This window comes from Rhinatrema bivittatum, chromosome 12, assembly GCF_901001135.1.
Source record: "Rhinatrema bivittatum chromosome 12, aRhiBiv1.1, whole genome shotgun sequence".
Classification (NCBI taxonomy): Eukaryota; Metazoa; Chordata; class Amphibia; order Gymnophiona; family Rhinatrematidae; genus Rhinatrema; species Rhinatrema bivittatum.
The window spans coordinates 28619375-28645263 of NC_042626.1; the positions used below are offsets into that span (position 1 = coordinate 28619375).

The following is a 25889-nucleotide window of genomic DNA, read 5'->3' on the forward strand; positions in this document are numbered from 1 at the left end:
CCATTTCAAAATGAATTAAAACTCCCCAGAGACCTGCGAATAGTGTCTGCTTTAATTTTATTTTTTTTCGGTGTCGTTGCTGACCTGACTTGAACTCCACTAGGGGGCATGAAATAACTTGAAGTGCTCCGCACAACACCCAGCCTAAGCCCTACTGAATCATTAGCCGCTGACAGCTTCCCGCTCCAGTCTCTGTTTTGACTGCGTTTATCATTTTCTAAGAAGTCACTTGAAGGCGGATGAGTTTCAGTGAGGTATATCTCTTTTTTTTCCTGACCAGGCAGTTTCCTCCTGCTCCTTTTTAGTTCCAGCTCGGTCAGAACCAGGGCTGGAATCTGGCACCATGAGCCTTCACTCGCAACTAGCTGGGGCCTTTTCCCCCCTATTTTGTATCTTTTCCACCACCACCACTAATCTCTCCCCTCAACATATCTAGTCTTATCATTGCAATGATGGTTCCTGGGCCAGGGGCTCTGTACCAGGGCTCCTAGCAGAACCCTGCAGTCAGGGGCTCTGAATCCGGCCAGAAAGCATCACCCTTAAGCAACAATTTTTTTTTTTTTTTTGCAGTATTCTAAGCTCCAGCCAACTCAGAAGATCCAACTCGGGGACTGAACCTGGGGCCTTCCGCATGGCAGTGCTCGGCACGGCGCGGCCACCATGTCGACCCTCGGCAAGGGATGTCTTTCGGTCCAAGATAAGAGGAATTTGTTGAGGGATCTTCGATGGCTGCAAGTCAGGAGAATTCCTGGGACACCTGCAAGTTCCAGCCTTCACCGCCGAGAGGGTGCTTGAGTGGCCATGGGTAAGTCACTTTATCTCCAGCTGCTGGGTGCTAGCTTCATTCCTCTTCTCCTTCTTCCTTTGGCAGCCTCAATGTGCAGTCCGAGTGTCAGAGATGTTCTGCTGGGCTACTCGCCGCAGAGGTGACTGTATGCATGCTTCTGAAGCAATGCAAAGTACATTGGGATCTTGTTTAGATGAAAGGCACTATGTGTTTCTTGTGATTAAAATCCTGCCCCTCTCCACTCCCCCTCCCCCATGGCCTGCCTAGGCTTCACACAAGAATACTACTCTTCATCTGCGCCTAATCCCCATTTCCCCCTCCTCCCAGTGTACACAATCTACCATTTAAATTATTTTCCTTTCTCTGTATAACTGAGCCTCCTCCCTACATTTTTCCAATGTGGACTTACAAACTACCTTAGTAACATTAGCCTTTAGCTAGCATCCTCTGTATATGGGCCTCACCTCTATCTTCATCCCAGTCCAGAACCATTTATCTCTGAATTCCAAGCTCCAGAATAGCTACTTCAGTCTTTTGATTAAGGATGTCTGAGCTTCCATATCCGAGTGATGGGCCCCGTAAATTGAGTCTGTGGCACTGGAGTCTTTCTAAAAGGAGAGTTTGGATGAGGGAGTTCACTTAAAATCTATTTGGGTAGTTGTAAATGATTTAACAAATATGGGGTGTTGTGAAGAATTACTGATGGAGTGATTTCTTTGAACTGCCACTAGATGGCATCGTGAATGGTAAAATCACACGATGCATGTGACACAGAGTCTATAGAGGTGGTTGAATCTAGGTGGTCTCCTTTAAGAGGATTAGGGAAGAAGATCCCAGTCTAGAGGAAGTTTTCTCAGGTTATATAATAATAAATTTGAAATTTAGTGGGAGAAGTTGGGGAGATTGCAGGGATCCACCTGAGGGCTGGGCACCCAGAGCACCTCTCCCCAAGGAGAGAGTTCTGCAGGGGCTCTCTCCCCCCCCCCCCTATTCCCTGGAGAAATAACTAGGGGACTCATTCAGAGTCCTGAAGACTGGCGCCATCTTGTGCTCCTACCATGTGACAGGGGACGACCAATGGCACCGGTAGCCCCTGTGACATAGTAAGGGCAAAGGCTATCGGCACCATTTTGAATACTGGTAGCCAACGGCCCAAGTGCAGGAGATGACTCCAGGACCCCCACTGGTCGACCAGGGACTTTTGGCAAGTCTTGTGGGGGTCAGGAGGGTGGGGGTTTTGTTTAAATTCGCTCCTTAAATTCGGTGAAGGTTCGTTGTATTTGTGGAAATCGCAATACGTTTCGCTTCCCCACGAATTCAACGAATATGGCCCTATATGTTGCGGATTGCCAATATGTTGCAAACGAATGCACATCCCTATGAGAGAGCCTACAGAGCAATGAGAATGGAATCATCGTCGTTCACTATACTATTCAATCTTCTCTCATATGCCATAATTTGGTGCTGGATTCAGCAGATAGAGACAGCATATTTTACTTCTGCAGGCAAAACGTTTACATAATACTGATCTTTTGGGTTGATCATGAGTAGTATATTAGCATTCTGCTTAAAAATAATGAGAGGAAGCCTGCATTATGAAATCAGTAGAAAGCTGGTTCCAGAGGGAAGACAACTAAAACATCATCTGAAAAGGTGTTTTCTTTCCATGAGAAAAAATTGACATGCTGTTAAACAGTGCACAATGGAAGTGAATCCTGATCTCCAAGCTCTCCCAGCCACGGTGTACAAACATAGAAACATGACGGCAGAAAAAGGCTGTGTAACCCATCCAGCCATTCAATTCATTTAGCATTATAATTCAGATCAGTTCCTTAGGGATCCCCTGTATTTAACCCATGCTTTCTTGAATTCAGATAGGGGTAGATTTTAAAACCCCTGCGCGCGTAAATCCTCCCGGATTTGCACACTGGCGCGCCTATTTTGCATAGGCCGCCGGCGCGCGCAAAAGCCCCGGGACGCGCGTAAGTCCCGGGGCTTCCTAAAAGGGGCGGGAGGGGGGCATGTCCAGGGGGCGTGTCCGGGGCAGGGGGCGGTCTGGGGGGGTCCGGGGGCGTGGCGACGGTTCGGGGGTGGGCCGGGAGGGCGGTCCCGAGTCCCCCGGCACTGCGGCCTGTGCCGGGGGATGCCGGGGCGGTGTGCGCAAGTTACGCCTGCATCAAGCAGGCGTAACTTGCCCAACAAAGGTAGGGGGGATTTAGGTAGGGCTGGGGGGTGGAGTAAATAGGGGAAGGGAGAGGAAGGTGGGGGGATGCGGAAGGAAAGTTTCCTCCGAGGCCGCTTTGATTTCGGAGCGGCCTCGGAGGGAACAGAGGCAGGCTGCGCGGCTCGGCGCACGCAGGCTGCCGATTTTGCGAGACCTTGCACGCGCCGACCCCGGATTTTATAAGATACGCGTGGCTACAAGCGTATCTTATAAAATCTTGTGTACTTTTGTTCGCACCGGTGGCACGAACAAAAGTACGCACTCGCATATTTTTTGAAGATCTACCTCATACTGTTTTTGTCTCCACCACCTTCAGTGGTGGAGGTAGGACCTTGACACATCTTTCGAGTCACCTGATTTAAAAAAAAAAAAGAAACTAAAATCAAAGATTCTAGGTAGATGTAATTACATTTGAAATAAAAACATCAAGTACAAGGGTTGTCATTGATGATTTCTAGGATTTTCAGTGTTACCTCCATGGATATAGCAGACAGAAGATTCTTTCACTCCCCAGGTCCTTATTCATGTACTTGCCTGCCTTACCAGGCTCCTTCAGCAGTGTTTCCCCTTTCATCACCTGGATGTTTATTTATTAATATTAAGCCCACTGGACTAGGGACCGCTACACTCAAATGCTGGCTCTTTTTTTTGGCTCTTATGTCTCGTACTACCATTGATCATTGCAGATTTCTCATGGCGTTTCAGAAATAATACATATTTTTATCCTAAACAGGAAATCCAAGTTGATAACCAGTGATCTGATTGGTGAGAGCACAAGGTAGTACTAGTTTTCTGGAAATGCTCCTTGTTTCAGTGACTTGTGTGTTTTTGCAAGGCACATTTCTTCACTCCTCCCTCTCTCTCTCTCTCTCTTTAAAAACAATCCAAGCCTTCCTTCCAAGAAATCACAGCAAAGGACTGCAATTCATAAGTGCAATCACCTCCCTCCTGGTTGGAGGCATTTGTGTTAAAGGCCCACAGCTTCCTCTTAAGCCTTCAGCCCCTCGGAAGGGATATAGCTGCTATCAAGTGCTCTGGGAAAAGGCAAACACTGAAACTCCTCCATCTAGCATCTTGGGCCTGGCACAGCATCACACTCCCTTTCCTGACAATTACAGTCTATCATGCTCTCCGTTTGTCGATGCTGCTGAGAACCAAAAACAGGTCTGTGGAAAGTCAAGGAGGATGTGGAGGCAGGATGCTCACTGGTTTGTCTGAGATTATTTTCTTGTTGAAGAAGAAAAAAGAGAAACCTTATCTACAGGAATTGAGCTGCTCGTTCGTCTTTCCCGGTGGAGTCAAAGATGTCTAAAGGAACAACCTTATTTCAGCGGATGAAAGTGACTGGTTATCTTTCCCGTTTAGGAGCCCGATAATGCTGACCAAACCTAAGCACTGGATAATATATTCTAAGAGTTATAGCAACCCCTGATAAGAGCAGACTAAACGTCTGGAGGGTTGGCGTCTAACCGAGCAATGCATGTGCTGCACTCTAACCCAACTGAACTAGAGGATATGTTGCATCTGAAACATCAGAGAAGAATTCAGCTCAGATGGGATGCAGTTCGGAGAACCCAGGACCCATAACCTACAGTGCCCTGGGCTGAAAGCTGGGTGAATTATACATCAGTTAGTCTTTACCTGCCATCATTTACTCTCTATTTTTCAATAACTGCACCATCAAGAAATTCCTTGGTAAGTGGAACCAAGGGGCGGATTGTGGAAAAATATTGGCCCCTTGGATATCCAATTACACAAAAAATAAAACGAATATTTACATTAGCAAGACGGTGAACAAGGATTTCCATTAGCAAGACAGCGTTCAAGTCAGCGAGAATTTTCTCACTTTCTTCAAGTTGTAGTTATATATGGAGCATTAATGAAAATCTATTTTAAAGGTGTTGTTCTTTTTGGACAATGGTATAGTTCTGTTTGATGGGTTATTAAATGGTACTTATGTATCTAGTTATCTAACACCGGTGGGTTTTATATGTATGCCATGAACTGGCATGTAATTTGCTGCACAGTTTGGTGTTTATAATGTGTTATATTTATGAATATGAGACATTTAGATAAACTGAATTGTTATGCTTTTGCTTTTTTTTTACAGAATATACATGATTGTTCATTGTTTTCATTAGACCGTGTATTAATTTAGAACACTTGATACACTATTGTGTTAGCCTGCAACTGAACACTTAAAAATAATGGAATAAAAACAGACATATAAAAATATAGAAAGTACAAACATTGTAATAATGTATAGTGCAAATTTTAAATAATATTGTTTATAAAATGTTTCAGTAAGCACTTTCATTCAACAAGAAACATTTTTTGTTTTCAGTGGAAGAGCAGGTGGCAGCATAACAATGCAGTGTTCCACAGTCATCAGCAGCTTGAGATGACGGGATTAATCCCAGAGTCAGTAAAAGCTGCTGACCTTATTTATTTTACATGAAAAAGAACATTCAGTTTTCTTAGGTAAAAATGTCACTTAAAATAACATTTATATTATATTTAAATGCACTGCTTTGGTGCCAACCATAAAACCCTGCAAAAAAAATACTTGGAACCCATATGGCAACAGGCCTATTGTGTTGTGTTCCGCGCCCATGGCCGTCCACGGGTGCGGCCCCCTAACTCCACCGCGGTGGCAACCCGCCGCGGTAACTCCTGATTAATTCCCCTGGGCCGGTGCCCTTCACTCAGGTGCTGGTCCGCAGTCTGGCCGCCGGGTAGGGAGCCGTCCCTGCTCCTCCCTCGCGGCGTTCTGCTGGCCGCCGCCATCTTTAGGCGCGAGGCCGCACCCCCTTGCTTGATTTAAAGGGACCTGATCCCTTTAATGATACTCACCTGCTTCCAATGATCCAGAGCAGAGGAAGTCTATAAGGAGGCTTCCTCTGCTCATTCCTTGACTTGGCAACATCCTACGTTGGTCAGGTCTGCTTGCTTCGGTGAGTTCCAGTGTCTTGATTCCTTGTTCCTGTTTCATCTTGGTGTTCCTGGTTCCTGACTTCGGATTGGCTAGCGGTGATTCGTGGTATTGACTTCGGATTGGCAAGTGGTGATTCTCTGGTGTGTGACTTTGGACTGGCAAGTGGTGATCCCTCGGTGGGAGACCTCGGACTGGTAAGCGACGACCCTCTGGCACTTGACCTTGGACTTCTTCCTGACCATTGTCTCCAAGGGCCCACCTATGTCCCAGCAGCCCGGGTCCCTACGGGCTCCTCCCGGGGGGACCGCGGGCTTCCAGGGGTGAAGCTCCAGTCAGCCCTTGCACTGAACGTCTGTTTCCTTGACCTCTCAAAGGTCCACCTAAGTCCCAGCGGTCCGGGTCCCTACGGGCTCCTCCTGGGGGGGACCGCGGACTTCCAATGGCGAAGACACACTTCCGTTCCTCGATGTCACGACTCTTCGTCCGCCTCCACAGTCGTCTCTGTCTACAGTGCCAAGGTTCAGCTGGTCACATCTTCTGTTCCTGCCTCGCCTCCCGACGGGAGAACCTATGGATCTTTCTCCAAAGGTATACCATCCTCCCGTCGGCCCAAGGGTTAACAAGCTTGAGCATAACATATTGTAATGCATGTTGGAATGTGCTTGGCCCTCAAAAAGCCAAGAATAAGCTAATTCAGTTACAATATAGTAAACCTCCCATACCAAAACAGAACTAACTGCCAGCTCTCAAACAGTAACAACCCTACCTATGAAAAGGAAACACCATAAATATTACACCAGGCACTAAACACCAATACACCTCCTATTAGAAAAAGAGAACAAGCCAGGTTGCTGTAGATCCCCACGTAGAAACTGCATGCTAACAGAATACCTCACCTCAGACATATATACAGAACACAGAGAGACCCTCACCAAATACAGAATAAAGTGACCATAAACTATAAACAGAAACCCGTAGACAAAAACTGAACTGGAAAACACAATCCAGACTCTTTATGCAGTGCAACAATAGAAACAACAAATTGTATCATTCTTCATAAAGCATCAAACAATAAAATCAAGAAATATAAGTTATCAATCCTTATAGTAAAACTATATTAATCTAAAGAATAAATATTTCAAAACAGATGATGAACGCAATAATATATAATAGTTAAAAACTCATAATTTTTAAAATTAACAAAACACCTATAAAATATTTCAAACCAGCAGACACATCAAACAACAGGTCTTCCTATATTCTCTCCTTAGTTTTCTGGGTCTCCATGTTATTATAGTCTCTGTAGCAATCACATACTGTATGCATTATATATATATATATATATATATATATATATACACACACACAGTATATTCCTTAGATATATGTTTTTGTACTATTTTGTTTTGTTGATTGCCTGTTCTATGCAAGTTTTTGCTTGAAAGATAATTTTGGAACTTATAAATAAAAAGTAAAAAAAAAAAAAAAAAAAGGCCCATAATTAAAACTAATAAGGGCATCAAATTCCCTTCTCGCCATACCTATGAACATTTGATTTCAGTCACCCTGCGATAGTTATATATTAGTGGAAAGGGGAGGAGAGGTAGAGAGATAGGGCAGATAAACTATCCCTTCTCTCATACCAGACATACACACACACACATATACAAACACCCAACAACATTCTCACAGAAACACTACATACACCCATGTTCTCACATACACACAAACCCAAGCTCTCACAGACTCACCCATCCACTCACAAACACATAACCACCACCCATTCTCTCACAGTCACACATACACACATACCCATGCTTTCACCCACACACCCACCCATACTCTCTCACACATACATTAGCTCTCTCTCATACACACATGCACACAGGTTTTCATGCTCTCACAGGCACTCACAGTCAGGGCCTCCCCCTCACTTCAGTCCATGGTGGGCCCTGCAGACCTTTTTTCAGCTGTAGTTGGATGGATTTTGCCTTAGCCCCTCTTCTTTTTTTTGGCCGCTGATAGGCTATTTGAGAAGGAGGAGAGGAAACCACGTGAACAGAGCAACTGGCCCACCAGGGGATGCTTGATCCCCCAATCGACCAATCTACTCCTGAGTGGGACCTGTATTTCCTTCTTTTAGTACTAGGGGAATGCCAGAGAAACAGAGAATATGTTCACAGATGAAGATTGTGAAGCCCATCTATGCTGTTTATTCCTACTGCAGTATCTCGGAGTCTATTTGGTCTCTGGCTTTTTACTCATGTCCCCACCTCCGTGCTTGTCCCTTGCTTTTGTGAACTTTGATCCTGTTCCATGTTTCCTGAAACAGTGATATCCTTCCATTCTCTGAACTTACCTAGATTAATTAGTGAAGCTGTATACTATGTCATGGCAGTGCATTTTGGGAGTAGAATTGTGGAGACTGCAAGCACAAGAATGGGAGAGTTAAAAGTTCAAGTCTGGCTTAACATCTCACCCACTGTGATGAGAGAGCATGCATGAGACCACACTTATCACCGCAGAAGGACCTCAGCATCATTATCAGAAGCAATAAATTAAAAGAAAAGAGATTAACTTTGCTTCCCCACAAAGAAGATTGTTCTTAATATCCTACAGATTCCCCTTGGATTCGAGATACTGCTTATTACGCCTTCAAAAAACTGTCAGACTAAATCTAAAACAGCTGACTGGAACTACCCATTTCAATTCCGTCCTGAAAATGACCCTAAAATCCTGCTGCTGGTTAATATGCATCATCTCTGCTTGCTCAGCTGGCGGAAGGTGGACGATTACTTGTCATGCATTCCACATGTTGGTAGCAGTTCCGTGCTGGTCTTCTTATCCTGTTTATTGTTCTGTTTCAAGAATTTCTCTCTTCACCAGGACCACCAAGATCTGTAGATAAGGATAAAGTCACAGTTTCAAGGAGTTACTGTAAACAGTTGGAGTCGAGTCACTGCTATTCCTTCTCGGACTGTGGATGTTCTGGTTTGGCTCTGGGATATGTTTAGACATTGGAGCAGAGGGAACAGAAGAGAGAGAAAGCATGCATTGTTTCTCGCAAGCTTTTCATTTTGAAGAAAAAGAAGTACAAGCACCTTCCATCTTAACTTTTGTCTCCTTTAAAGTTTAGGACCTGGGCCAATGGAATTTATCATGGTCACGTGGTGTCTAAGGGTGAAGGCATTTGGTGCCTGGATTTGATCATGTTGCTACAGTTTCTGTATCACAAGTTTTAGGCTTTTCCCTGAAAGACTTCTGAAAGGCGAAGTAGGAGAGAGAGATATGATAGAGACATTTAGATACTTTCAAGCTATCAAAGCGCAGGAGGTATGTGTCTTTCAATGGAAAGGAGGCTCTGGAACAAAGGGTCATGAATGAGGATGAAGGCTGGTAGACTATAAGGAAATACTTTTTTACAGAAAGGCTGGAAGATGTATGAAATAGCCTCCCAGTGGAAGTGGTGGAAATATGGCTAGTATCTGAATTCAGGAAAGCATGGGACAAGCATAGGGGACCTCTGAGGGTGTGTTAGGGTTTGTAAAGCTGAGCAGTAGGTGTGGAATGGCAAACTAAATAGGCTATATGGCCTTCTGCTATCACATTTCTATGAAAGAATTCTTCAGCCCTCTACATGAGCTCAAGAACTCTTGTACGATATCTTTGTGTAAAAAGGCCCATGGTCCCTTCACCAAGGTCTATGCTTCTCCCAACAGAGGGCATATTGAAGTTATCATAGTCATTAGTGGACAGAACCATTTGCCATGACACTTCCCTGTAGGAGTGGCCACAATGTTGTAGTCCAGAGTGTTGATCAGCGACCCTAGAATATTCTGGTTAGTGAGGGGTTTGGAGAGGGAGGAAGAATGACTTCTATCTCCAGTGGGTATAGAGGGCCACACAGTACAGTCTCCTTAATGGTACCTCAGACAGTTCACCGAAATAACTGATCCTAAGGGATCCAGCCTGGAGTATAGAATATCCAAGCTATGAGGGAGTAAATCTCTCACTGTGGGTCCCTCTCTCATGGAGAGAAAAGACCCTGATCTCAATTCCCAGTGGGGAATGCAATACTTTTCAAACCCCCCCCCCCCCTACTCTCATAACTTCATTCATTCAGAGTCTGTTGAGACTCTGAAACCTGTTGGTATGGGACACATTTGGTGACCACCAACCCCCCTTTACATAAAGATTTTATTTTTGGAACACCAAAATACTATGTGCAGTCTACCCTTGGAACATTTTTCTATCTAAAACACATTGGGTCTTGAAGATAATCTTCCCCCCTTCTCCGTCATCAAAGAATCCATGCCAGGGTTTTGGAGAGCGAATCAGGGATTCAGCCTTTGTATTGAATGGTACCCTTGCCACAGTGAGATGTGTAAGGGTTCCTCATCACTCTGAGGAGCCCAGGCAGACCTCCAGAGAGGGCAGCAAGGGTTGCACGTGCATCATTTGTAGAAGGTCTGGCTGCCTACAAGGATTCCAGCTTCCTCCAAGACTTTGGTGTCTAGATGATCTTATCTATTCAAAAAAATGATTATGCATTGTTTTGAATGTCTGTAACACAGACACAATGCTGCTTCATTAGAAATAAGTTGCAGCAGCAAGTGTAAAGATGCCGATTATTTGAAAATAAAGAAGTAGTTTTGTATTTTAGAAAATTGGCAAGAGCAGGTCAAGGTCCTATAATGTGCCTTCTACAGACTCAGTCAATGTACTTTGTGGACTAAGTGACTTGGTATGATCCAGTCCTTTGTCTGAAAGAAAACCATTCCTTTGTGTACTGTGCCCATCTTTGCTTACAATGTTCACAATCACGGGTGCTTTTAGCCCATGTACACTGCAGCAAATTTTCAAAGGGGAAACAGCGTGCATCTGCTACTTGTGAGGGCAGCGAAAGTGGGGGGGGGGGGGGGGGGGAGACCACAACCCAAAATAACACGCCTTCCCTGACCCAAACCCACAGGAGTAGTGGACCACCTGAGGTGAAACCATCTGCTGGCAAGGCCGACCAGACCTCTCTCTCTGGAGAGGAAACTCCTCTCTGGCTGTTATAGATTAAGTATAGATTTAGGGCATCCCTTTCATACTCTCTTAAGCAGGCTGAGAACTGATACAATGAGTTCAGACTGCTCCCGTAGAGTGGCTCCAGTTTATTTATATGAAGTGATTTACAAGTCCCATCCCTAAGTGCAATCACAGACGGATGAAATTACTTCCTGAGCTACAACTGTGCAAGCAGGAAACACATTGCCACTCTTTCTAGGCTCCTCGTTCTGGGTAGGTAAACCATTTCCAACTGCAGGCTCACAAGCCCTTCAAGACCCACTACAGCTGCTTCTGAGTCCCTGCCTTAATGAGCTGACTGGTAGCACACAACAAATAAAATCCCAGGAAGGATGAAGATTCCAGCTCAAGGGTCCTAACTCGGTCACAAACCCAGTATAGAAGAAATTAATTATTTGCAGTCACCAGATGCAAGATGGTAGAACAAACTCCTGGAAAGAAGGCATTGTGCTGTACTCTATCTTCTTCCTAGGGGCTAAGCAGTTGGGCCAGTCTAGGAGTGGGGTGGAAGGCCGGAAACTTCCATGAGGGACCCAGAAGCTAGCACGGAAAAATGTTTACACTTCAGTTGCTCTCTGCAGATCTGAATCTGCTGTTAAGTCTCTTGATGCACACTAATTACAAACAGGGTCTCTGAAACTAATTTGCAGGGCCCTCCAGCACACACACAGTGGCCACACCTAACAACCTCATACCACTGCATGGGCACACAAGGCCCGCAAAGCTCCATGGAGCACCTGGTTGTATTAATTACAAATAAAGTAATACGTTCTCTGTGATGCTGCTCTGCATTTCCAGAAGCAGCTGTGTGTGGCAAAGTACCACCTGCTGTATCAGTGCAAGGTATAATGTTCTGCTGTGTGTATACCACGGGCACAGATATGCAAGAAACAGAGTACAGTGTGCCTGCGGTAACTTCAACTTGCGACTCTGCCAACATGGCTGATCTCATGGGTGAAAGGGAATTTCAGAGGCAGCAGCTTAAAGAATTCTTTTAATGGGAAGGACACTATTTAAAATGTTTTTATGTGGGTCAACATGTGTTTACCTGCATGCAGATGGCCTTTGCCCCCTCCACCATTGTGGTTAAAAGTGTGTGCACTGGCTCCACAGCGTACACACTTTAACTCACCGGGCTGTAAGCTGGGGAAGGGAACCACTGCGCATACTTTCTGGTGCATACTTTGCACCTACTATACTGCAGAGGCAAAACCCACGCACCCCCGTGTGCTGCATGATGGAGAATTTTCCTTTCACAAAGAGTTTGCAGGTCCATGACAACTTGCATGGGGAGTCTTAAAACCGCCCCCTTGATAATTTACTAGGAATGTTTTAAATTTGAACACAGTGCGCACCATGTGTGCTCCTGGTGGGCTGCCTCCCAAATTCCGTTTTTGGATGACAAGTAGAGCAATGAAGCTGAGGTGTTGACCAAGTCTGAACATCACTGTTGTACAGATCTCTGAACGGCATCTGCTGAGAGCTGTCAGGCACTTACGGCACAGCAGACCCTGTCGGTGGCTCTCGTAGGCATTCTGGTTGATGTCACCACAAAGTAACACAGTTACAGCAAATAAGAGACCAATTGGCCTATCCAGTCTACCCATTAAAAGCTTATCTGCTTTAGGATAAAGTGCAATATCTTACAAGCGTTCAAGCTTATGTGGCTGGCAGCTGGGATATATAACTGGGCAAACTGGATGGGCTTTTGGTAGCGGCTGCATCAATTTTAAGAATTTTGAACTTCCCTAATGGGAGGCTGGCTTGAGAATGCTTTCGAAACAGCCTAATTATAAATAACAGATAATATCAAGCCTGGTTTAAACAATATGATGGAACTGTAGCCCATGAGTAATGTGTTTGATTAGACATGCTGTAGCCTTCCTTACCCTGATGATAAGCATAATATTCCTCTAGGGTGCTATTCTCTGCCTATCTGAGGAGAGCGTATTCCTTGGGAGCAAGAAGTGAGGTCATCCAGGGAAACAGCAGCCTGGGTAATACATTTGGTTAAAGATACCGGAGTCTTGCTGGCGCAGGGCCTGAACCAATACAACATGACAGCTGTTGATGTGCAGTTGTGGACAACCCATTATAAATGAGTCTGGAAACTCAGCCACATGGGATGTGCCTCTTTTTATAGCTGGAGCCAACTGAAGGAGACACTAAAGTCTCCCAGTAGCTGCGGTGCTTCCTCCTATCGAACAAGTTTAAACACGGAAGCACTGGCCTTGTGTAATAACATTACAGGCATGGATTTTAAATAATCTGTGTGCTAAGCGTTATCGTGAGTTGGATGGAAGCCTCAGAGACTGGCGCTACTGCTCAGTAAGTTTCAAGCCTGTGCTAATTCAGCCCCGTTTTGTGACTCATGTCTTTCAAAATTTGAACCAGGAAAGCAAGGGGGGGGGGGGAAGAGGTGAAGGGGGGGGGGGGAGTGGGAGGGAGGGGTTCACAAAGAGCTGGCCATGCCAGGTTACTGGGATATGTCAGTCACTGCACTTCTGAATCCGCTTTCTCCCATCCCATTGCATTCTGGTGTTTGTAGTCCCAGCTCCCCTCAGAACAGCAGGAGTGGCAAGAGCCAGATTGTGAGGTTACGAGACGATAATAAAAGAAAGAAAACTCACCTGACTTGGACAGAACTGTGAAATTGGTAGAGCAGGGGTTTCTATCATTTTTGCGTGCTCAGACCATGTTTCAGCCTCCAGATGTTCCAATATGACAGCAGACACAGGAGTATTATGCTTCACTGTTGCACCCAATTTCATTCCTGCTGCAATGACTCCCAGCCCACCCCCTCCACTTTTTCTTCCCGCGTGGCATTGTGTTTTCTCCTGCTTACAATCCGTTTCCACCACTCTCTCTCCTCCACCAACTTATACCAACCATTCCCCCCCCCCCCACACACACCTTTACAACCATCTCTCTCTTGCCTCCATTCTCCCGGCTCACGGGGACCTAAGCAACTGCTGCTGATCTGCTGGCCCATGGGGGCCGAGCCTACTGCCGGCAATCTCCCAGGCCATATGGGGTGAACCTACCACCGCTGACCTCCCAAGCCCATGTGGGCTGCTGTTATTGCCGCCATTACTGATTATCCTGGGACTGGAGTCTCAAGTTACTGTTTTTCTTTCCTGCAGACCCCATGTGAGGGCTTCATGGAGAACCATGGGTCCATCAAGCAGAGGCTGGGAACCACAGCCACAAAGGCAGTGTAGTCCAGTTCCCTCCCACTCCATTCTGGTCAACACTAAATTTCCCTTTTTCCACCTTCTCCCAGCTAGAAACTCATTTACACTAACACAATTTGGTGATAAATAGTAATATATATCAGCAGATAAGGGTCCTCTTGTCCCAGCCAATCTTTGCTTTCTAACTGCCTCTTATCTGTCTCACGCGTACTTAAATTTGGTCACTGTTCTGGTGACTCCTACCTCTGCTGGTATGTCTCCCTATCTGTCTCATATCATCCCACTTTTTGTTATTTAGCGATTTAAAATATGTTAACTGGGAAAGACAGAGCAAGGCAAACGACTTGTTTTTAGCAAGATCCAGGGGGAAGGAGGTGGGTTGCATAAATTGCTCACCTAGACATTATGTATAGTTATTAGAGACTTGAGCAAAGCAGATTTGAAGCTACTAAGGATAGAACATTTCTACATTAAGTTCATTCCAAGAGGATGGACCATCAACATAAAAAATGGACCTTTTAGTGCATAAGTGTTCTCAAGGGTTACAAACAGAGGATACACACAGGAAAACAGAAATCTGTTCTGAATAACTTTAATAGTGAACGAGAAGAAAGGCAACACTAGGCGTCAATGGCATGGCTATACAAGTGGAACATTTCTCATTACCACCAGAATTCTGAAAAGAATTTCTGCCCGGCACAAGCTGACATTCCTAGACTGTTGCATCCTGATAGCCCATCGTCTGCAAAAAAAACAAAATATATATATCTTTGGGTCCCTTGCATTTTTAATCCGGTTATGGATTTAGTGGACTTAGTCTTGGGGCGAAAGAGGAATATCTTTCAGCTGTTCTTGGCAGTAGTGACACCAGGATTAAGCAGAGGTCACAGATGAAAATACTTCTACTGTTAACATGCCAGCTTAATCAAAGCTTCCTTGGCCTACTGCTACTCAGGTAATAGACAGGGGCTTAATCTACTTTTGCAGTTGTAATGCAAATGGTAAGTTGTAGACCAGCTACAGTATTATAGGGTTAGCATTAAGCCACCTTAAGCGTGGGGCACACACATAAAGCCTGCATGGAAATCCCATCTCATTCAGCAATCCCTGAAGGATAATTGTCACATTAGTTGCTGTAGCACGCAGGGCTGAAAATGAGCAACATTAAGACAAAGGTATCATAGAAATCAGTCTAGTTTCCATTCATCCTATGGCTTACAGATGGCAAAGCTATATCAAGACATTAATCCTCTTTTTCCATCCACAAGAAAACAGAGTTAGAAGGAAATGGCCATTATGCAGTCTCTGCTAATTGTAAACAGTACAATTAGCATAGCATAGTATATGTGCATGTGTGTATGTGTATATATATATATATATATATATATATATATATACACATACACACACACACACACATATGAGTGAGTGTATATAATTGCTGAGGTAGTAATTAGAGCATTGAGGGATTCAGGTAACATCATGAAACAAAGACCAAATGATTTATGATGATATCTGAATGATACGGCATTCCTAACCATTCTCTACAGTTCTACAGCTCAGATTTTATGGAGCTATAACATTTTGTTATTGGGAGATACTGCTGCAGCTGCAGTTTTCTATAAATTGTAGCTACCCTTCAGTCTCTCTTGATCTGCCTCATCCTGAGTTCTCATTTTGCTGACAGGTCTCATACCCACCCTCCTGAAAAAAACTAAACCCAGCAAAACTTGTCCCTGTCACAACATTTTCTTGACCTGACACACCCATAAGAATTTACAACAGCAGTATGGCAGATGAGAGGGAGAGAAACGGAGAAAGAGATTTAACCGCTCTCGGTGATTTGTGTAGTCCAAGGGACCTCAAATAGTCAAGAGCAGCTGAAGTAACCGAGTAGATCTTGAATGTTGCTTTAAGAAGGGAAAGTTTTAATGTCGTGCTTTTTTGAGCTTTATGAAATCACATCAGTGTTTTTATCTGAACACTACAACATGGGTGTGACATCACAGAGCTGCCTCATCCAATGTACAATACCTCTCAACATCAAATATCTTACTATTACGATCATACCCATTATAATATGAATGCACTGTAAAATAATGCACCTAGCCTAGGATACAACAAGGTAGGAAGTGAAAACTGTGCTTTTGCATGGATTTTGACCTCATTAAAAATTACCTCATTCTTATTGGCTCAAGTTTAGACCCAATTAGCCATCTTTCTATGGAGGTCATCGTACCTCCCTCCCCCAGATGGACGGTCGGATTGAATCACGGCTATCATGCTTTCAGGCCTGGTTGAAAAATGCTAAAAATGGTCCAGGCTGTTGGTTTTTCATTTAGATTAAGCAACAACTGTTTGGAGACAAACCAAACTGGAAGCGAATGATAGTTGTGCCTTGGCCCTTGGGCAGATCTTCCCGGAGCATTTACTCTACTTTAAAAGTATTATTTTGTCTTCTTACACAGATGAGGCGATTTGCTTTTGCAGAACTAAACTTGAGTGTGCTCCTCTCCCCGCCCCTCCCCTCAGTTCTTCAGCAGACAAGAAACACAGGTCTGGTAGCTTGTCTGTCAATAACTGCAGGTCTGGCAGGCATCTGATAAATCCAGGCAGAGCAGGACTCGTGGAAATAATGACCAATATTATGTATTGTCTTCCCAGCGTAATCATCTATTAAAACTAATGGCTACAGCGGAAGAACTGAGGTGCTCAATCAGCTTAAATAATATGTAATGAACAGAGAGACAGAAGAATGGCTAAAGGGTCAATTGAGAGATGGATACTCACCTAAAATGGAAGGATCCTGCAGGAAGAATTCATTCAAAGCCTTGTCAGCCTAGTTATAGAGAAGCTTGTGCACAAGGCTGCTCTGTTTTGCTGAGTTTGGACACTTTTCAGCGATGACCATTAAGATGCAATACTTGGGGGAACTCATGGCTCCAGTATAGACTGTGTTGATTTGAATGGGGCTTCCGTGTTCAAGGCTGCTCGTTCATATCCAACCCTAATTCTTCCGGTGCATGTAACAGATTTACTTATCTAGATTCCAAACTGAAGAGTGCACTTCTCGGTTTCTTAGACAGATCTGGGCCTATTACTAATATTACTACGACATATTTCTATAGCACTACTCGTACACAGCGCTGTACAAACAACATACAAGATGAATTCCCTGCTCAGTCTAATCTTGATTAGATTGTAAAACCTAATCAAGACAAACATATAGGACAACACCACTTGTTAAAATTAGTAAATGAGGCTGAAGAATGACCAACAGGTTTAAGATTTAAAAGCAGCCTCAAAAAGGTGGGTTTTTAGATGGGATTTGAACAAGGTGAGAGAGGAAGTATGATGCACCAACTCAGGAAGTCTATTTGAAACACATGCAGGCCGATTCAGAAAAACGCACGGGAGAGCTGGCGAGCACCCGCTCTCCCGGCACGCGCACAGGCCACTCTCCTGGGTGCACGATTCAGGAGGGTGGCCTATGCAAATTAGGGCCCACGGTAAAAGGAGGTGCTAGGGACACTAGCGCGTCCCCAGCACCTCCTTTTTCACAGGAGCGGAGGCTGTCAGCGAGTTTGACAGCCAACGCTCAATTTTGCCGGCATCGGTTCTCAAACCCGCTGACAGCCACGGGTTCGGAAACCGGACGCCGGCAAAATTGAGCGTCCGGTTTTCAACCCGTGAGCCGATTTAAAATTTTTTTTTTTTAAATTTTTACTTTTTTTTTTTTTTTACTTTTGGGCCTCCGACTTAATATCGCCATGATATTAAGTCAGAGGATGCACAGAAAAACAGTTTTTACTGCTTTTCTGTGCACTTTCCTGGCACCGGCAGAAATTAACGCCAGCCTTTGGGTAGGCGTTAATTTCTGAAAGTAAAATGTGCGGCTTGGCTGCACATTTTACTTTCTGTATCGTGCGGGAATAACTAATAGGGCCATCAACATGCATTTGCATGTTGCAGGCGCTATTAGTTTCGGGGGGGTTGGACGCACTGTACTACATTGGCCTGATGGTGCAGCCAGGTGGAAAGCATGGAGTCGGGAATTGGCGGTAGAGAAGAAGGGCACAGACAGAAGTATCTTGTATGATGAGTGGAGTGTATGAGGAGGGGTGTAGAGAAAGATAAGAGAGGAGAGATAGTGAGGAGCTGCAAAGTAAAGGCATTTGTAGATGAGAAAGAAGAGCTTGAGCTGTATGCAGGAGCAGATAGGGAGCCAATGAAGTGACTTCAGAAGAGGGGTTATATGGGTGTAGTGACTTTGGCTTGATAAGATACTCCATTCCAACTTCACACCAAACAAGAAAAGGTTGATAGGCAACAACTTACATAAACAGAGCTCTCCTTTAAAACATTTCCAAATGCAAAACAAATCTGATGATCCTTCTCCTCCATTTAAATCCCACTAGCTTTTCTCAGTCATGTCTCAACTCAAAGCCTTCTTTTGTTATTCATTGTGTGTCCTGTCCGTCTGTCTTGATTAAATTGTAAGCTCCAGTGAGTAAGTACGGTCCTTTATGTGTCTCTATACAGCGCTGAGTACATCTGATATGTGCTATGCAAATCATGATAATAATAATACCTGCAGCTGCCTACTGTACAGCCTGGCTATCCTCAGAGAGCTTACATAAATACACTTACAATTCTATGGAAGGCTTCCAAAGAAACTTTATAGTCCATTTTGCCATGCTGCGGATTTGTAGAACATCTTTGGCAGAACTGAGTTTCCCACAGTTTGCGCCTGTGTACTGTATGCACCAACGAGACATCCCTCATGGAGACAGTAACTTTTAAACAGCCGTGCGGGCATTCATGTACGCACATATGCCGGCTCATGTTAATGGACATGGCCATTTTACGACATGATCGCAATGTTATAAAATCAGCTATACATGTGTACACTGCACGCAATTCTTAGACGCGCGCATGTGCACGCAAATGCCGCCTCTACCATATAAGTGGGAGGCACGCACGCTGACGCAAATGCCCGTTTCCCCAGTTCGTTCCCAGTTTACCCTAGTAAAAGATAGGACTTCCTGCCCCCCCCCCCCCCAGCTAGTCTCCATTTTCCCCTATTAGCCCCGACCTTCAAATCCCATTCACTAGCCCTGATTTTTTCATTTTAAAACTTACACGCCAACCATAGCAGAAGTAAATTTGCGAGATAGGGGACCCTGGTGCACCCTTGCGCGTGTAAATACTTATGCGCATTATACTTAATTTATTATGTATTTTAAGAAGTCAATAATGTATTGTTAGGTATTAGGAAAATGTTTTTAACTTGTTGTGAACCGTTTCGATGGATCCTGAGCGACGGTATACAAAAATAAATAAATAAATATTTACGTGCATGCTTCAGGTTACAGACTTGGAACTACCCATGTCCCATCCCTGCCCCCCCCCCCTTTTTTTGACGTCCTGATTTTTTCACGTACCGGGAGTTACGCGCATACTCGGGTGCCTCTTGAAATCCACGCGCGCTGGCCTGAGATCCCTTGAGCATCTCCCTGGCTTTGGCACGCGTAGGGCTTTTAAAATCCACCTGTTAATCTTTTACCCAATGACTTTGGAAGCTGGCGTCAAAACGATTTTGAACTGCAAACGGAATTGTTCCTCTGACATCACGGAATGTATTCGAAACTGGTTTCAAATGCATCGCAAGAACTATAAAATGAGGACAGTTATGTGTCTGTTGATTTTAGGCCCTGCATCTTTGCATGTGTGGCTAGCAGGAATTTGTACTGCAGCATGGGTTCATGCCAAAATCTGCAAAGGCAGAAGACTGGGTTTGAGGGAATGCCTAAAAACATCACTATTTTCAGCATACAGGGATTTTATATAACTTCAGGCAGGAAAAATTTACCTTTTTGTAATTCCTCACAGTATGGCCACCACCAACTGGCATTGGAACACAGGGGCAAGAAATGGAAATGTCCAAGACTGATGCCTGGTCAGGGGATTTTGCCTCTCAGCAGTTGCTTAGTTTTTTTTCTACATGAGTTACGCTGCATCTTCGCATGGTCACCTCTGCAATGTCAACAGCATATTAGTGCATGCAATACATGACTGTAAAATAATGTCTCTCTCATTACAGAAGAGCCAATCTGTCATAATCTTATTTCCCCTTCCTGGTATTTCCTGTAAATCTCAATCTTCCCATTCAGAACGTAAGCTGTTTAGGTAGAAATTACCTTTACTTATTATTCTACTTTGACTTATGTCAGTCACTCACTATAGCTGTGCATGAATGCAACAGTTAGGGAGGTGGCATTCATTTTGAAATGACATGAAAAACAATGGGACATCCCATTTCATTTTATGTCATTTCAAAACGAAATAAAAAGGAAATCTCAATGAAATTCATTGTTTTTTCCTTTCGTTTCAAAAAATGCCCGCTGCTGCCACTGCTGGCAAACCTGCTGCTGAAATACAAAAGTTAACCCCTCGACAGCCCTTCGCCTATCCTTTCACACTCCCGAGATGCACGAATGTAGTCCATCCGCTGGGTGGAATAAGTGACAATGAGGCAGGAATGATGCTTGATAGCTCCTGCCCTGCCAGGTCCCATTGTTGGCCCTGATGCTGATGTCATTCTGCTATATGACCATACAATATATGGCACTGGCCTCAGAACCAGCCAACACCATTTTGACAAGACCCAAACAAAGCAGGAACAACTGGGCATCTCTCCTATCCCATTTTGATTTATTCAACCCCACAAATGGGCTAAGATCATGTGTTTGGGGGGGAGAGTGAGTTGACAGGGGAAGGGCTAGGTGTGGGGTGTGTGTGTATGTGTGCATGTCTGTATTAACTTTTGGGTTTAGACTGTGCTGTTGGGGATTTGTGGTGGGAGGTTGTAAGGGTTCCCTTGCATTTCTTTTTTGTGGGTGTGATTTTATGTTTTTTAAATGTGTATTTTGTTTTAATTAAATGAAATAAACAACAAAAGGAAAAATGAATTAAAAAAAACAAAACCAAAAGCAAACAATGACAAATAAGATTTTTTGCCTGTGTATATTTCTATCAACAGTATGTATGGTTAGCTTGTATAGCAAATGCTATGGATGCTTCATAATAAGAAGAATGACATGGAGATATCGATCAATCAAATTCCATCATTATCTTTTGCAAGGCTTTCTAGAAAATGAGAATAACGTATCCCTAACTGCAAAGAAGAGAAGGGAAAGCCAGAGATTAACTGGAGTCTATGGCAATGTGCCAGGAATGAAAGCAGGCAGCCTACACGGCCCTTATAGTCCTTATCTGCTGTCATATTCTATGTGTCCATGTTATGCAGACAGCGAGGATATCAAACTTAAAACAGAGCAGACTCTTTGCTTTCAACTCTAAACAGTAATTCCTTCTGCTTTGCCTATCTTTGTGTTGCCGTAAGTGATCAGTAGGCAAAAGCCCAGTGTACGTCCAGTTTGTTTTGAGTGCAAAATAAGTCAAAAGATAAAATTAGACTTTCAGGGCGCTGCAGTGTGTTACACTGACACTCTTTTTCTTTTTATTGGAAGGGATTTCAGTTGGGTCTGAAATTGCCCCCAGATCTAGAAAGCTGGAGGAGCAGCTCTCCTCCTTACTGAAAGGCCTGCGGTGCAGTAAAAGAAAGAGGATACAGGGCCGGCCTTGAGTGCAAAGGTTGAATTGGAATGAGTCAGGCTGTTAGGCTGAAGTTAGCGCCAGTTCTGTCATTTATGAAAATTCAACAGTTTGCACAGAGATATCACTGCCACTAAAATAGAAACCCGGATAGATTTTTATGTGCATGTGCAAAAGACATCAGGGGTTTAGCATGGCTAGATTTTTGATAAGGATTTGTGAACTAGATTCTTTCATGCTGTTTTGACGTCAGGTTGAAACTTGTAATGAGTGATGGATGGTGAAATTGAACTAGGCTGTTCAGGTGTGAATCCTCACTCTTCTAATATGCCACACTGCCGGCCCCCTTTAAGGATGTGTATGTCTTGGGCAGAGGGAGGGCAGTTAAGCTCAACATCAGCGATGTTATTCCTCCTTAGCTGTGGTGCTAAAATTACATGGCTAGAAGTGGCCATTAGCCAATCAGAGTATCCATTTTATCATAGGTGATCTCAATAGATAGGCCTTATTAGTCAATGGCACTTTCAATAAGCTGCTAGAAAGGAGCCAGCATTGCCCTCTGTTGACAGGCACTCTTAAGTGCAGCTTGTATCATACATTAAAATGAGAAACAGGGCCCACCGCACTCTCTAAAGGAAAATTTCACATGCCAGTAATTATAGATTCCCTTGTAAACCTTCTCCTAAAAGCTGTGCACTGTAATTCTTTCATTTCTTTCTTTGGCTAATCCTTCAGCTGTTCCCTCATAAATCAATTATTTTTTTTTATCGTCTCTCAGCAGCAGGGCTAACCCTAATGCTACTTCAATCTACTGGTTAGCCTGTGGAAACAATTTTGGGAGAAAGACTGCATGGCTTGAAATTATTTTTAAATCTAATTTTTCTTTTTAAAAATATTTTGGGGCTCTTGGTTTCTGAAAGGCGATGAAAAAAAACTATCTTAGTTAAGGAGTAATAGACTACAGACAGTCACGCTCTATGGCTGGCAGCTGGGATATATTCTTAGCAGTGTGAACAGACTGGACGGGCTATTTATTTATTATCCAGCTAACTTAGGCAAGATGTTCAGAGGCATGGGTGCCACTGAATATACCCAGGTATTTTAAAGTTAGCCGGATAAATTCATGGATTGCCTTAAAGTTAGCTGGATAATTTTTGGATTACTCTTCCGCTGTCCTAAAGTTATCAGTTAGATGGGCAACTAATGCTGAAAATTAGGGTTACCTGGCTAATGGTATTTCACCCTCGAACATCCCCGATCACTCCTGACATTGCTGGATAACTTTTTAGCCAGATAAATTATCCGGCTATAGCAGGGTTGGTCAGACTGGTGGGATTTTTAAAGCCCAGCATTTGTCCAGCTAAATACCAAAACAAGTGGATGAATGCATTGAATATGGACCTTACAGTTTCACTCAAAAGGATATCTTTCAAAAATATAAACTTTTCTTTTTAATGGGATAACCAGCAGTCGCTATCACAAGAATGAAAAATCACAAGAATGACGAGTCACAAAAATTACACAGCAGAGATAAGCAGAGCAGCAAAAACAAATATACTTTTATACTTCCTCTTAGTAACTCTTCTTACAGATTGTAATTAAGTTATTTTTTTTATCAGAAAGGAATCAATCAATAAATACTCTTTTTCAGTACTTACATCCCTTCCCAGGATCTTCTCTCCAGCAACACTTCTCAGGAAAAATCTTTAGCAGATTCCACAAGGATATTTTCATCCCTAGATAAGCTCCCTAGATTGCCACTGGTGAGCCTAGTGATATAACTTTGACTCCTATGATGTCATGACCCTGCTGGATGGGGTAGATCAGAAGGCTCACCCGGGAATCACTTCATGAGGATGGGAATCATCTGGAAAATGCCCCCACTCCCACTCCCATTTTACACTGTAATTGGGCACACGCCACCTAGAGGTCCTCTTTCACACCTTTACTTGAAGAGGCGCTCCATAAATCATTCCCCTACATTCTTAAAGAAGAACATTTCAATATCACCAAAGGTAGAGGTTAAGTGACAAACATTCAGAGGTAACCAAGAGCACCTTTCTAGTGGGAAAGGTCCTGAGTTAGAGCCCAGGCCACACTATAGGTCCAATGGTATAATATATTTCAGAACTGCAGTTTTATAAAGCAGCAGCTTTCCCTGGGGGGGAGGGTCATAGGAATGCAGCAAGGCTTCCAATGATCACCCACCATTTTACTTCTGCTAAATACTGCTGTCTCATTTTCCTGCAAGCTGACTTGTGAATGGTTTGGAGGCAGTGGTGGATGCCTCAGTAGAAGTTTACATGTCAGAATTCCATTCCAAATGCTGTTCTTATGTTTCTGCACTACTTTCACCATCGCATCCTCCTCGATTCATCCAAAGACTGTCTTTTGTGTTCTAAAAAAAAATAAAATTTTTTTACTAAAAGCATGGCCACTATCAAGCAAATGCTATGGGATTGACCTGAGCCTTCTCAACTCACGTCAAATAAAGTTAGTGAAGTCTGCGGGCCTCAAAAGGTCCAGACGCCAACCCCCAAAATCACAAGGTGCATCTGCTGAGGCTTTTTGCCGTTGCAATATACAGGATGTACTGCGCTGGGAAATCTGCTAATCTGTAAGTCAGCGGAGAAGTCTTGAGCCCTAGAAGAAATACTGACTGCTTCAATAAGATTCCAGCTTGCTTGTGTTTGTTGCAGATTAAGTGGTCTGCATGTCTAAAAGGCTTTTGCAGAAAAAAAAAAAAAAAGAGTAACCAGGTTTTTTATTTCCCACCATGCGCTTACTTAAATGAATGACAAAGTATGGTTGGCTTACTTATTTAGGAAAAGGACTGTAGAAGAAAGAAAGCTGTTTAGTGAATTTGTAAGTTTTACTACGCACTTTTAAAATAGGCAGGCAGCAATACCTCCGGAGCCTTGGTTATCTGAAAGACAGCTTAAGAAGATTTATTAACTTTCAAACTGAATAGACAGAATATTAGAGAATAATATGCCGGAAACATTCAAGAGTTGAACTTTGCTGTTTGTACCTGTTGTACATTGTGATCCGATATCAAATGAATTAACTGGGGTTTTTTTGTCAGAGTTTATATTTTGCAGAAGAAACAAGAACAGACGATGGCATTTGTCATCGTTCAAAGATGTTTCCCCCTCCTCCTCCTGACGTGTCAGGACAGACAGACATTTTTTTTTTTATTCATTCCAATTACCTCTTGAGGGTTTTGTTCCCTTTTTAAAGCGATCTGTACAATTCATTTTACATTTTCTTTCCTTTTGAGACACTTTTTTGATTCATGTCATATGTAAGTCTGGATGGATGAAAGAATGAATGGAGTTCCTAGGAACATTATGAGATGTTTGTGTGTTTTGCATTATCTGGCTTTGTTTGTTTTACGGAATATGAAATATTAAGAGGAGAAAATGGAATAAATAGGAAAAAAAAAGGGGGAGGGGTCTCATGCTTTTAAAAGTGCAGAAAGGGTGTGAGCTCTGTATTAATACTGTGTGCACAGTTTATATTAGGTAAAGTAAGTTCTTGATGTTTATAATGGAATTGCTTTATTTAAACTTAGCTTGAGCTCTGCTTGCTTCCCCTATCAGGTAATAAGCCATAGCAATATTATCCACAAACATCTGGGTTAATGGGAAGAATGAATGGACTGCTGGATTGGTGGATCTAACCGAGGTAAACACCCGACCAGTGGAGGGGAAACACCACACCCTTAGGCAGCAGAAGGGCCACTTTACAGACAGAAGCATTTGGAATATGAAAAATACACCTTCTTGCTCCGTGGGGGTGGTTCTGACTAGGAAAAGATTGTATTTTATGTAATTCATGGGATAATATGCTTGAAATGTAATAACTGATTATGATGATGAAATATTTAACTGTGCACCCAGCTAATGATTAGTTACAGATATTTGCCTTGGAGATATTGCTACCTTGACTCTCACCCAGAAATGATAAAGGCTTGTATTAATGCAATTTTATTGATCTCTGTGTTGCTGGTACAGAAGAACGTGCTATCTGCATGTCAATTCGATATCCTGATAGCCA

General features: G+C 43.5%; 1 long non-coding RNA gene across 1 annotated transcript; it reads left to right on the top strand.

Moving 5' to 3' along the window:
* Positions 1–224: 224 nt before the first annotated feature.
* On the top strand, positions 225–25889 carry LOC115074347. The gene is made up of 3 exons (XR_003852222.1): positions 225–254; positions 571–805; positions 25433–25889. It is a non-coding gene; the product is annotated as an uncharacterized LOC115074347 (long non-coding RNA).